The sequence below is a fragment of the Ciconia boyciana genome, chromosome 10, assembly GCF_034638445.1.
Source record: "Ciconia boyciana chromosome 10, ASM3463844v1, whole genome shotgun sequence".
In the NCBI taxonomy this organism is placed as follows: Eukaryota; Metazoa; Chordata; class Aves; order Ciconiiformes; family Ciconiidae; genus Ciconia; species Ciconia boyciana.
In genome coordinates, this window is record NC_132943.1 from 21,828,657 (window position 1) to 21,840,753 (window position 12,097).

The 12,097-nt window shown below is 36.5% G+C and overlaps 1 protein-coding gene across 1 annotated transcript in view; it reads right to left on the reverse strand.

Annotated features, from left to right (window-relative positions):
• Positions 1-8,606, reverse strand: part of LOC140657235 (sodium channel protein type 1 subunit alpha) — a 93,329-nt gene extending 84,723 nt beyond the window's left edge. The window contains exons 1-2 of the mRNA XM_072873947.1: positions 8,378-8,606; positions 7,623-7,702 (exon numbers count right to left, since the gene is read on the reverse strand). The gene's annotated coding sequence lies outside the window, so the exon portion shown is untranslated. The remainder of the gene's footprint in view (positions 1-7,622; positions 7,703-8,377) is intronic.
• Between the last annotated feature and the right edge of the window lie 3,491 nt (positions 8,607-12,097).

Below are 12,097 nucleotides of genomic sequence, written 5' to 3' on the forward strand. Positions count from 1 at the left end.
GGAATTTATCTGAACAGACAGCTAAAGGCATAAGCCATCCTTTTCCAAAGTGCTAAGCAATCAAGAACTCACACAAAAGTCAATATGAAATTCTTGTCACTCTGTTTTGAGACATTGTATTTTTTGCCTAAGCACTTAAATATAGACTTAAATACATAAGCCTAGACCTATCTTATGAAATTTCAGCCTTACATTATAGTCAATCTTACTTTAATCACAGGAGAGAAAAAAAAGTATTGCCAAAACCAACCAGTTTCCTGCATTTCAGAATCCTACAAAGCATATAACTCTGATAAATAAATGTCACTGCTGAGACACCCATAGAAATATTATGCGCAAAAAGGTGAAAGAAAAAGGGAGAGAAAATTTTGAATAAAACACTGTTATTACTATTAGACAGTTAAATAGTACTTAATGTACTGAAGACAGAGCTGTTTCAGAACAGAGAAACAGCTTTTAAAAATAAAATTGAATGTTTACTACTCTCCTGCATTTTTAAAAATTAATTGATTCATATTTCCCCAGTTTTTTTCTTCATTTTTATTTTTCCCCAAGAAACTCAGTATTAGCTATCGTCTAAGAATTAGGCATGCAGACAAGAGAGGGGGTACTGTAACAGCTACTTTGCTTTCTCATGTTAGCATGTCTCATCATTTATCATTCTCTACTCTTGAGCGGTATGCATTTTTGTTTCTCCCAGCAGAGCCATTAAATATTATTTAGTGCTGGTTCAGGATTAAGCTCAACTTAGACTTCACAGATGTACAGAAACCTGTCTTGAGGGGAAAGTAGAGGGCAAGTCAGAAGTCAATGCCCACAAGTGACAGACTCACAGCCAGCCTGTGCAGCAGCTAGGCAGCATGTAACCTAGAGTCAAAACTACCAGACATACTGTCTAAAAGATATGAGAATATCTTTTACCAGGCTGCAGCCCTAGAACTCCCAGAAACTGTAAGAATCTTTGGGATTGGCATTACATATAACAACTATTGATTTAAAAAAAACAGGAAAATGTGTATGCCCTTCTAAGCTGTCGCTCATTTTCAACTCCTTGTAGTGATAACCTAGGCAAATGTGATTATGAGCAAACCAGAGGAGACAATGGTTCTTTCTAGGTTGGACTGAAGGTTGTGTGTGAAACAAAATGCTAGCACCACTGCTACTAGTGTTGCAAAAAAACATTTTCAAAAAATAATTCCAAAATAAAAAACCTAAAAATATTATTTGAATAAAAGTAATCTTCAATTGGAATTCTACTCAAAAGGTACTCAAAGTAATGAAGATTTTTTTTTCTAATCTCATTGCACATGTGTATCAATAAAGCTGTGAACTTCTGTCTACTATATGTCCCACTCATGAAATATGGCAATGTTTTCACTTCAGAGCAAATACAGTCCTCATACCTGGTGATGCAAGACTGTGTCTACCTTAGCATTTCCAAATTTTCTATTTATATTTCTACTAATAGAAATATTTTATAATTTTATATCTTTAATATATATTGTATGATTTTTTTTTATAATTCATATTTCTACCTATATTCTCATTTTTGGTATTTTGGAGCATAGTTGCTCCTTATTACAGATGAATAGGCTACTGACATCCTCCACCCTGCACTCCTAGGATGTGGTTTTGCATTACAGAATCACAGACTGGCTGAGGTGAACAGGCACCTCTGGAGATCAGGTTTTGTATTAGAATAAAGATATTTTGCAAAATTTTCTCACATGTTTCTAGGCCAGGTGGGTGTAAATTCTGCTTCTATGAAATGTTACAGGCAGTTTTATATTTGCCCATCAAAAAGCAGACAGCAAAACAGACAAAAACATCCTGAAATAACATCTGGCAAGCCTTCCTCATCCAGGTGTGTCAGTAAATACAGTTTTACAAAGCTCCCCAGTCCCAGAAAACAGTGCTATGGAGTAAAGTATACTATTTTGCAGCAGATTTTAGGTATATTTGATATATCTTCCTTTTCTCAGACCCTATATATGTCTTACCCATAATTTTTTAAACAAAATCAATTTAGTTTGCCATTAAATAGGGATGTATTTTTAATGATTCATGTACACTGGTTTTCATTTAAGTATTCAGAATTATTAAAAATAAATAAAACAAGTTTTGGGTTGAATTAAGTCCAGTTTGGCATCTGATTTAGCAAGATACTTTCTAAATTGGTCTTACATTTCTTGTAAGTATTGATTAACAGTCTCCTACACTACAATTTAAATTTTTTAATTAGTATTAAAGTTAAACAATCTATCTGAAGATGTGTCCCTCCATAACATTGACTTTCATGGAAGAAAAAGAAGCTATACATTTCAAATTTATTTTTTTCCAACTATAAACTGTTCCTAAAGGACACTCAAGACAATATTGTGCTGTTTTCTTTGCAATTGTTAATTCAGAAGTTAAAATATTTTATATTTACTGGATTAACATGATATTCCAGTTTGCGAATTTATTTAGCTTATTCTAAAGCCATACCTTAAAAAAAATCTGCACAATAAAATGTTATTACCTCTTTCTAAGTAAATCTATACTATTTAATTATATATATTTATATGAACAATATTTTGTTTGCTCTGTAGCTTAGACGCCAATGCGTTAATCAATGGTAAGAAATACTCCTGGATGTGGGGACAAAATCACCTCTCTTGTTAAAAAGAGCTGATCGTGGTACAATTTGCACTTGTTTTAGTTAGCAGTTTCCCAAAGAGTTTGGGGACATGACTTAAGAGTTAGCTCACATCAGAAGGCATACCCTGTTGACAGGGTGCATACAGCCACCAGGTTTTTAAGGACAAGACCCTTTGCAGACACAGGGTATCTCAATGCCAGTCACTCTTGCCACAGATGGAGCCAAAATGACTAAGAAAAATTTTATTGTAATACATAGATCATTTTCCTTGGACTGCAAATCTTTGTTTCAGATATAATATTTCATTAATTCAGAGTAGTAGATTTGTAATAAATTTTATTTTGAGACAATGTGAATTCCTGAAAACAGAATAAAGGGTCATCCTTTCTGGTCTATCTCCCCCAGTGTGTGTGTAAAGTGAAAATAAGTTGAGCTGAAGGCAAAAATACTCAGATGTGAGGTTTCTAGACAACATTTGGATCACATAGTTAATGTTTAAGAATAAAATTGAAAAAAATTGTTCAATAACTTCTTTTTCAATTAAGCATTGTTAATGTAGCCAGTATGGAGCTCTGAAAAGTTCTCTGTCTCTATCCATCACTGCACATTTCAGATTATATATCTGGCATTATTTAAGCATTCATTTTGGAAAATAAATGTATCAGATTGGGTTTCTCAACTGTGAAAAATACTGAACATTAACATAAAATATAAAACAAGGAAATGGCTCTGGTACGGTCACTTTATTTAATCAGATTTTGAAGTGTCCTAGTTGTCTCTGCTAAAGATAAACTATCAATTTAAAAAGTCTTTTTAATTAAACATATAGTATTCTCCTGACAATAAGCAAAAATCGATCAGATTTGACAAATATCTTTTTCCTACCCCTTTTACTCACATACTCGCTATGGTTAACCAGTAAAGCCTATTTAATCTAAAAGAAACACTAAGACATTAAATAAGGACATATTTTCTGTTCTTTCTGGATATATTTGAAATGTTGCAGAGTGTATAGTTATGAAGACATACTTAGAATAAACCATAGAATAAATGTTTTGAGGGGAAGCTTATATACTTTAAGAAAATCCTAATGAAGATAGCTTTGAGGAGGTCTATTTTGGACCCTATATACTTTATGATATACATTTCTTTAAGCCTGTTGTACCTCAGATATCTACTTCTTTTTTTTAGACTCACAGAAAAATCGGGTTTGAAACAATGATTAGAGGCCACCTAGTTCATCTCCGTGCCAAACACAAGATCCTATACTTATTTCCCAACAGATGTTTCATCTAATCTCTTCCTACAGGCCTCCATGACAAATTTCACAGCTTCCCCTGGCACTTTATTGCAGTTCTTCACTGTCCTCTCTATTAGAAAGTTTCTCCCCAGATGTCATCTGGATGAGCCCATTTCTTCAGTCTTCACTTCCTGTCCCACCCACTATGGACATAAAGAACAGAGTTCATCTTTAGTATTCAGCTTCTGATCCGCCAGCCTCTTCCCTTCTGTTTTCATCTCCAGACCTGCTCCAGGAGTCCTGCAAAGCTACTGAAAGAGCTCTGCTGAGACACTCCTAGGAGGAGCACCTATCATCTTCTTCAGAAATATCTGCATCATTATTTCCTCTTGGCAAATAAATTCAACAATAATTTGAAACAAAACAGTTAGACACTTTAAATCATTAAAGAAAATAAAAGATCTCACTCTGAAGGAAACGCCATTAAAGAGTAAGTAGAAAAGGGAGTCCAGGGAGGGATGAGAGGATGGAAGCATTGCAGGCAAATACATCTGGAACACAGTCAAGACACTGGCTTAAAATGCACTCAAATAACCAAGCATTTGAAAGCTTCCTTCAGATACATTACTTCAGTTAAAAAGTACTGTAGTTGCTGCTTAGTTTTGTCATCTTTGACCAATACCACTACTAAATAAAACCTATTTGAATCTCACAAGCCTCTACATTTATTCCTAAATTTTTCTTTCTGACCTTGACAGGATTTGGGTTTTTGTTTGGTTTTGTTTTGTTTTACCAGGAGGATGATCTTCAGTGTTTTGAACTGTATTATGAAGTAATTTTAAAAAGCCAATGCTGGAAGCAAATTAGAGAATCTGTTTAAGGAGTAGGAGAAAGATTAAAAAGATTGATCTGCATGTTTACAAGGTACTGAAATAAATCACCAAGATAGAAGGCATGAGATGGGATAAAGCTTGAAAGCACAAACTGAGCTGGATGTTTCTGAGACCAAAAATAGAGGGGTTATGTCCTTTTTTCTCAGAGACTTGTGAAAAAAGAGGCAATGAATAAAAAGGATGGAAACATTTTAAAATAGAGCACTGGAAAGATGGTCAGAGATGCATTGGATACTGCTGAGACAGAATGCGATGGAAATTGTGTTCAGAAAAAGCAACATAATGAAAGTTTCCCAGCACAAAGAGGAAGGAGAGAGCGAGCTTCTAGGGCTGATAAATGCAAACAATAAATAAAATGGTGGCTGAGTCAGAAATGTGGTTTTTCAGGTGATGTTTAATATGGCAGGGAAGGGTGCTACCCAGAATTTTGGTAATAAATGCAAAATAAATCAATTATTTTTGTCAGAGATAAATAGCATGCTAGAAGAACATGAAAGGGGGCCTGGAACCACACACTGGTGGAAATGGAAGTAACAGAATTTATGACACAATAATCAGTAAAAAACAGGAAGCCTGAAAATACTGAACACCCATGTATTCAGTAAGACATCACAGTGATTCTTTAAATAAATATTACTAACATTAAATAAAAAGAGATCAGTACATTTCATAGAAATTGGACCAACCCCATTATGGAAAGGGCGATGATTTCCGAGTCTACATTTGTCATTTAACTAATTACTTCACCCATACCAAACTTCTAGCTGTTTCCATTCAACTTTTATACGTTTTCATGGATAGGAATCTACAAAGAACAAACCTACAACTAGAAAAATGGAAGTAACATGTGCCAGAACTACTGAGCTTTGGGAAAAACATTTGGAGAACTTGCATGATACTCCCTATCTCCCTACAATATTAGGTTCAGTCAGAAACATCAGTTGTAGCTTTTAATGGTTAAAATTTACATAAGGTTCCTTTTTTTTTCCATTTTAGAATATTTTGGCTTTATGATTTTTTTCTCTTTGAGCAATTTGATCTCTTAAGTGCTCTAAAACACTATGCTAAGAAAAGCCTAATGGTATTCCTTATCTAGTATGTCTTACTGATGGCATAACTTTTTTTTGCTCAGTTTACAAGTGTGAATTATATATTGTTCAATTTTTAATTTAGTTTGTCTTTTGCTGCATTCATTTTAGCATCAACAGAAAGTCTGCAGGTCAAATACAGGTCTCTTACTCTTGAGGAATCCCACTGCCTCATATATATATCAGTTGTCTTAAATGGAGAAAAAGAAGGTAGAATATGTTCCTGCTATTAGAAGAGAATCAACAAATCTCTTCATGATGTTTAGCCCAAAAGACCCAACATGTTTTCCCACAGGTGAGTTGGTACTGGAGTTCAGAAAATTAATAAAATGAAAGAAAAGACATTCATCCAGAACACACACACACACACACAAATTAGAGCAAGCTTTCTGGCCCTTTTTGAAAGGAATTTGCAAAGAAGTACCCACTTCTCCTGATTACTGCCAGAATATTTCTCGTAACCAAGAGCAGGAAAACCTTCACACTTCTTTAATCTCAGTTCTTCAATTTAAGGTAGTCAAAAACAATAGAGAAGGATCAGTAAAATACCATTTAAGGGACAAAATCCAATGACAAGCTTTGTGGGTTTGTCCCCTAAATATATCTGCTTCTATCATTAATGTACGCAACTCTTACAGTAGAGTTCACATGTTGGAAGGATAAGGTGTGATACAGATAGTAGCAGTGATGCCATCCTTAAAAGTCAACAGTCAGTTATCCTTTAAAGTGCTTGGCATTGGGATAGTATGTTGAAGAGAAGAGTCATATTCACAGACATTCTAAAGGTTTTCTAGTTCAAGGCCACCTTAATTTTAACAATTAAATAATCTGTCATTTATTTTAGCTTCCCAACTATCTCAGTTGTTGACATTTACAAATTCTGAAACTTCAAAGCAAGTTTAGGTTATAACATGACAATTTCAATGTAGATTTCAGTGATCAATAATAAAGTACCCTTGCCCCGATATAAAGTATTGCTTCAAACACCTAATAGGATATATGATTCTGTGATATACATTCATCTGTGTAATTTTACTGTAAGTCATTATAGTCAGAATTTAAAATTATTTGTTTCTGGTACAAGATACTGTGCAAATTGCTGTTGTTTTCCTAGAATTTCCCTAGAATTGTACTGATTATACTATGCCTTATGCAATAAAAACTTGACATCCCTTGAGGCAGGCTAAAGCTCTTACTTCCCCCCCTCATCATTGATATTTTCATTAAAATAAAGAAAACTTTCTGTGACTACCTGGCAAACTGAGGACAATCAGTTTAAGGCTGCCTGTCTCTAATTTCCTTTCTTGTGTCTAAATACTTCAGCAAATATTCAAGATCACACAAACCAGGCGCGACACAATAAACTAACAGGGTGTCAGTCTTGACAGCAATCATCCTGTTATTGTTTCACATTAGATTCTCAGAGTCATTTTTAGCACAATCTTTTTTCCTTTGTACTTTGTCTTAACACATCGGTCAAGCCTGAAAAACACAATAGGAAAGTAGGTGCACTTCAAGAATGCACCACTAACATCAGCCAATATAGCTCAGGAGTTTGACACCATAGCCACAAAATAAGCATTTCTGGAATAAGTACAATCGGACAGGTTTTCAACAGGGATAGAAAACACCAATCCGTTTTCCAATACTGCAGAATAAGCAACAACAACTTTTTCAAAGTGGGGATGAAGGGTGGGTGAGTTGAACAGACAGCCCAATCCCAGGTAAATTGGTTCAGTGGGAGTCTTTTAAGCACATACCTCAGACAAGCAGCAGAGAGGAAATCCATTTTAGAAAAGACGCTGAAAGAGCTTGATGTCCACCTGGCAAATTTCTTGTGCTGTTTGAAAAAGCAAGACGGTTCAGATTATGAACCGAGTTATATCTACAGCATTACAACCAGTCCTGATGAGAATGTAACTGAAAGTAAGGGCTTCTAGCAGCATACCTGATGAGAAAGACCAAGGGCAGGGGGGGAGAGAGAGAGAGAGAAGAGGAGGGAGCCCTGTCTTCCTTCAGTAAACCTCAAACATTTGTGTGAAGCATTTAGCCTTAAAGCAGGGCTTCTCTATGGGAAGGAAAACTGTACACTCCTGCAATGCTAGGATTTTGACTACACCATTGCTTGCTTTAGCCCTTAATATGTTTTCCATGTGAAGGAACAGCATGACCTCTGTTAACTTCTAAACAGTTCAGGGTAAAAACCTTGAATAATAATTTAAACACACACCCCCCCCCCCCCCAGCAAACTGGCAAACACCCAAAAATATAAGGCCAGTGAAATCCATCTTGTAACAAAATGCTGTGCTGTCAAAAAGATCTGATTGTAGCTTTTGAAACATTTTTAAAAACACCAAAATTGGATTTTCTCCTTAATTATATGCTTAACAATAACTACAAAGCAAGCATTCAGAAATAAAAAAAAAAAAGGGGGTGGGGGGGGAGACACGACAACCTATGCGGACAGCTAACATAAATGAACTAAGGTCTAGGATTTAACATCGTGCTGGCTTACCTGATAAAACATGCATTTCAAACGTATTTTGAAGGGGAAAAAGAAAAAAACCAAAGCCCAAGAGATAGTGATGATAAAATGCTTGAAATGCTCTTTAATAAACTTGTTCAGATTCCCAGTTCCAAAAGGTTAGCAAGTATTTATAAATCGCTGCATTCTCATTGGGAAGGGGAAAAAAAAGACAAAAGACCTCTGCAGTGTCCTCTCTGCTTCATTCTCGGCTTCCCGGTCTGAGGCTCGCCCTGTGGTACCTCATACAAAGCAGCAAATAGCAAAAAGAGGGGGGATGGGAGGAGGAGGAAGAGAGACAGAGGAGGGTGAAGAAAGAAAAAAAGGGGAAAAAAAGATACTGAGCCGTCACCTTAAAGGACAGCCCCATCTACCGGCAAAAGAAATGAACCGGCTGTAAATGTTGCTGTCTAAAAGATTTTCTGACTTAAACGAGTCTGAAAACCTACAGCCCCGTGTTCCTTCAGCAGGGAACAAAGGGCAGGGGTTGCGCTGAGAAGTAGATTTCTTTATCCAGTGTTAAACGAGTCAAAGTTTTGATTAATTTTCATTTCTGTTAATTATTTGTCTCTGAAACACGAGAAGGAAATAGTTTGGGTAAGGGTGGTCCATTATGAAAGCTCCAGAAGCCTTTCCAGGTCAGCCCCTGGCACACCACAACTAAATGCTACCTGTCCTCTGTCTCGTTCTACACCTCCCCACTGAGTAGTGGTGGTAGATTCAACATCTTCAGGCATGGGTTCCATCCAAAAAAAAAAAAAAAAAAGGTTCCTGTGCCAGAGTCATGTGACGTGTCCATCTATTACAGACTGCATTGCCAGTCACGCAGCCTGGTACAGGACTGCCACAGATAGATAGAGACAGATCTATACATTCCCCTGTATTCAGATGACAGCTGTGCAGCCAAATCTGGAACCTAGGCAAAAAATGCTCCTTTTTAAAATTCAGACTGCTAAGTAACAGCAACTGCTAATACGACGAACTCCAGCTGCATTGGATCAGCCTCAGTTAGAGCTAAATCAGACAGCATTATGTATTTCTCATTTTGCTTTCTTGACAAAAAAAGAAAAAAAAAGTGGAACAGGCATGGCCATCAGCAAACACTTCTGAAAACCCTAGTTTCAGCCATGCTGGAGGGGGGTGGGTGCAGTATGGTAGGAAAGGAAGGGGGCAGTGACTAGGAAAGTGAGAGGTGCACAGAAGAAGGGCCAAAAATAATACTGCACTTCTTTCATTGTGTACTACAATTTTGGCATGTAAAGCTAGAAGGAAATAAACCTAATTAATACCTGTATGCAATAAGGCTGTCGTCTATGATATAACAGATACTTAACACATTAACCTGTCATTCAGTGACCCCAGGCAGCTATAATGAATTTGATCCCCTAGAGTCAATTCCAGTATTGTTCTGATATGTTCTTTTTTAACATTTTTACATGATGAGGTTTTGACTGCTTAAATTTTGCTTGAATCCAAGCTATGTGAAGCTGAATTTCTCCACTTTCCTCTCCATCTGACATGCTTGGCCCTTCACAACAAGCACTTGGAATCTCTCAATATAATACCTAATTTTCAAGCATTTATCAATACAGAATGTTATGAACAATTGTTCTAACAATGAAATCTAATCTCATAAATTTTAAAATATTTTTTCTGCAAATATTGCAGTGATTAAAAGAACACAGCAAGCAACCTTATGACACTAAATTTTTAGTTAAAACACACCATATATCCAACTAGTAATACTCAAATACTGACATACAAAGGGCAAGACCAAGCTGGATACAACCATGCAACCTGTGTCCTTTGAATGTGCCCGAGCACTGATTTAGAAAGATTTCACATGCTTTCATGTTTCACTGCTGCCACGATCACCAGTTTTGAATTTAGCTTTTCTGCTGGTACTACTGATAGGCTGGTAAATAGCTCATGCAGGCGCCCACTACCCAAATGCAGTTCAATTCTATGACCTTGAGGTAGAAAGACCTATAAACCATTATCTTATTATTATCAGCTGGTAACATGTTCTTCAACTGTTTGATTCTTATTTAGGTATAATTGTAAAAGCTGAGTTATGTTTTTTTCGTACATTTGCAAAGTTCTTTGGGGTCATGAAGACCATTTGCAGATTACTTCGTAGTGCTAGTAACGCCCCTGACTCAGAATCATCCTTAAAATTTTAAATACTAAACAGATGTTCAGATACTATACTGCTGATGCCAATTGATCATTCCCAGAAATCTTTCACTTCATGGAGGATGTTTCTGGAAGTTATTAATTGCCTGGTCTTTATAAATACAGATTTATCACTAGGTTAAAAGGCAGAATATTACTCCTCAGCTTGAAGTTTTAATATCAGTTCCTCCAGTGTTTGCTACAGTCTGGGCATGGTTGACATTCTACAGACATAGCTCCTTTAAAATGTTGCATTTTGAAATGAAATAAACACCATAAAAGAAAACAATAAACTAGGAATCTGCATAGCTTAAACAATAAACACCGGGTAGTAAAAATCTTTGAGATACCTCAGGTGCCTACAGTTTTAGCCCTGAACATAACACCGAACACACAAAATTTTCCCCCAGCTTAAACATATTTTTAATGTATTATGAGAGCATACAGTTTTCAATAGTCCTAAAACATCCTTCTTTAAGCATCAGTAGAGGTTCAGCATAGGATGCTTAATATGACCACTGACTTTAAGAAATCTCCAAGTATCATTAACAGAATACTGAAAGCTTTTTTTAAGCAGCATTTCTCATGGCTCAGATTTCATTGGTCACACTGGTATAACCAGGTGCTCAAGTTCAGGTCCACCAGCTTAGTGTCAGGAAAATTGATAGGGTTTGTGGTTATCTTAACAAGATCCTTTGGTGGTTCCTTGAACCAGACTGTCATCTCATATGGGGTTTGAGAGAAAAGAGTTTATCACAACACAATAGCAACTGCTTTCCAACTGCTAAAGAGCTAAATCCCTTGAATTCTTATATTTTTAATGTTTTAAACTTATACATTGCACCACAATTGCAGAAAACAAAAATGGTATAGATTTCTTAATCGCAGCTGCTCCAACTCTAAGATAAATTGAAAGTTAGTAAATAAAATGTGGCCTCCCTTCCCTCTCCCCCCAAAAATCCAACTTGCCATTTTTACTGTCTCTAGACAAATAGGACACTGCTAATAGCTAGTAAAATAATTTTCAAAAACAAGCAAGTCTAGGACACTCATTGCATTTACTTTGGAAATTTTTGACCACTTCTTCCTGAGGGTATGGTGACAACTTCTCCCATCCTGAGTGCCTGAGGAGCAATCATCTTAATGGGCATGGGCTGAAGCAACTATCCAGGCCTAAAGAAGAGCACCTCCATGCCCTGCCCAGCAGGGACACAGTTGCCAGGCAAACTTCCATTGCAGCCTTGAGCTTGCAATCTTGCAGGTTTCAGATTCTGCAGACCTGGTAACTTTGCATTAATGGAGATTTGTGGTTCACTTGCCCTCATACAAATTTTGATCAGTCCTACTCTTGGCTCTGCCTCAGGAATACTGTGTGAATGTTTAAGAGCACTGGTGAAGAACAGCCCAGTAAGTTTTTGGCTCAAGTGCCACAAACTGCCCACCCTTAGTGATCATCAGGCACTGGGAGATTCTGGTTTTCTTCAGCACATGAAAGGATTCATCTGGATGTCCTTCTCTGGTGGTCCTCTGCAGCAC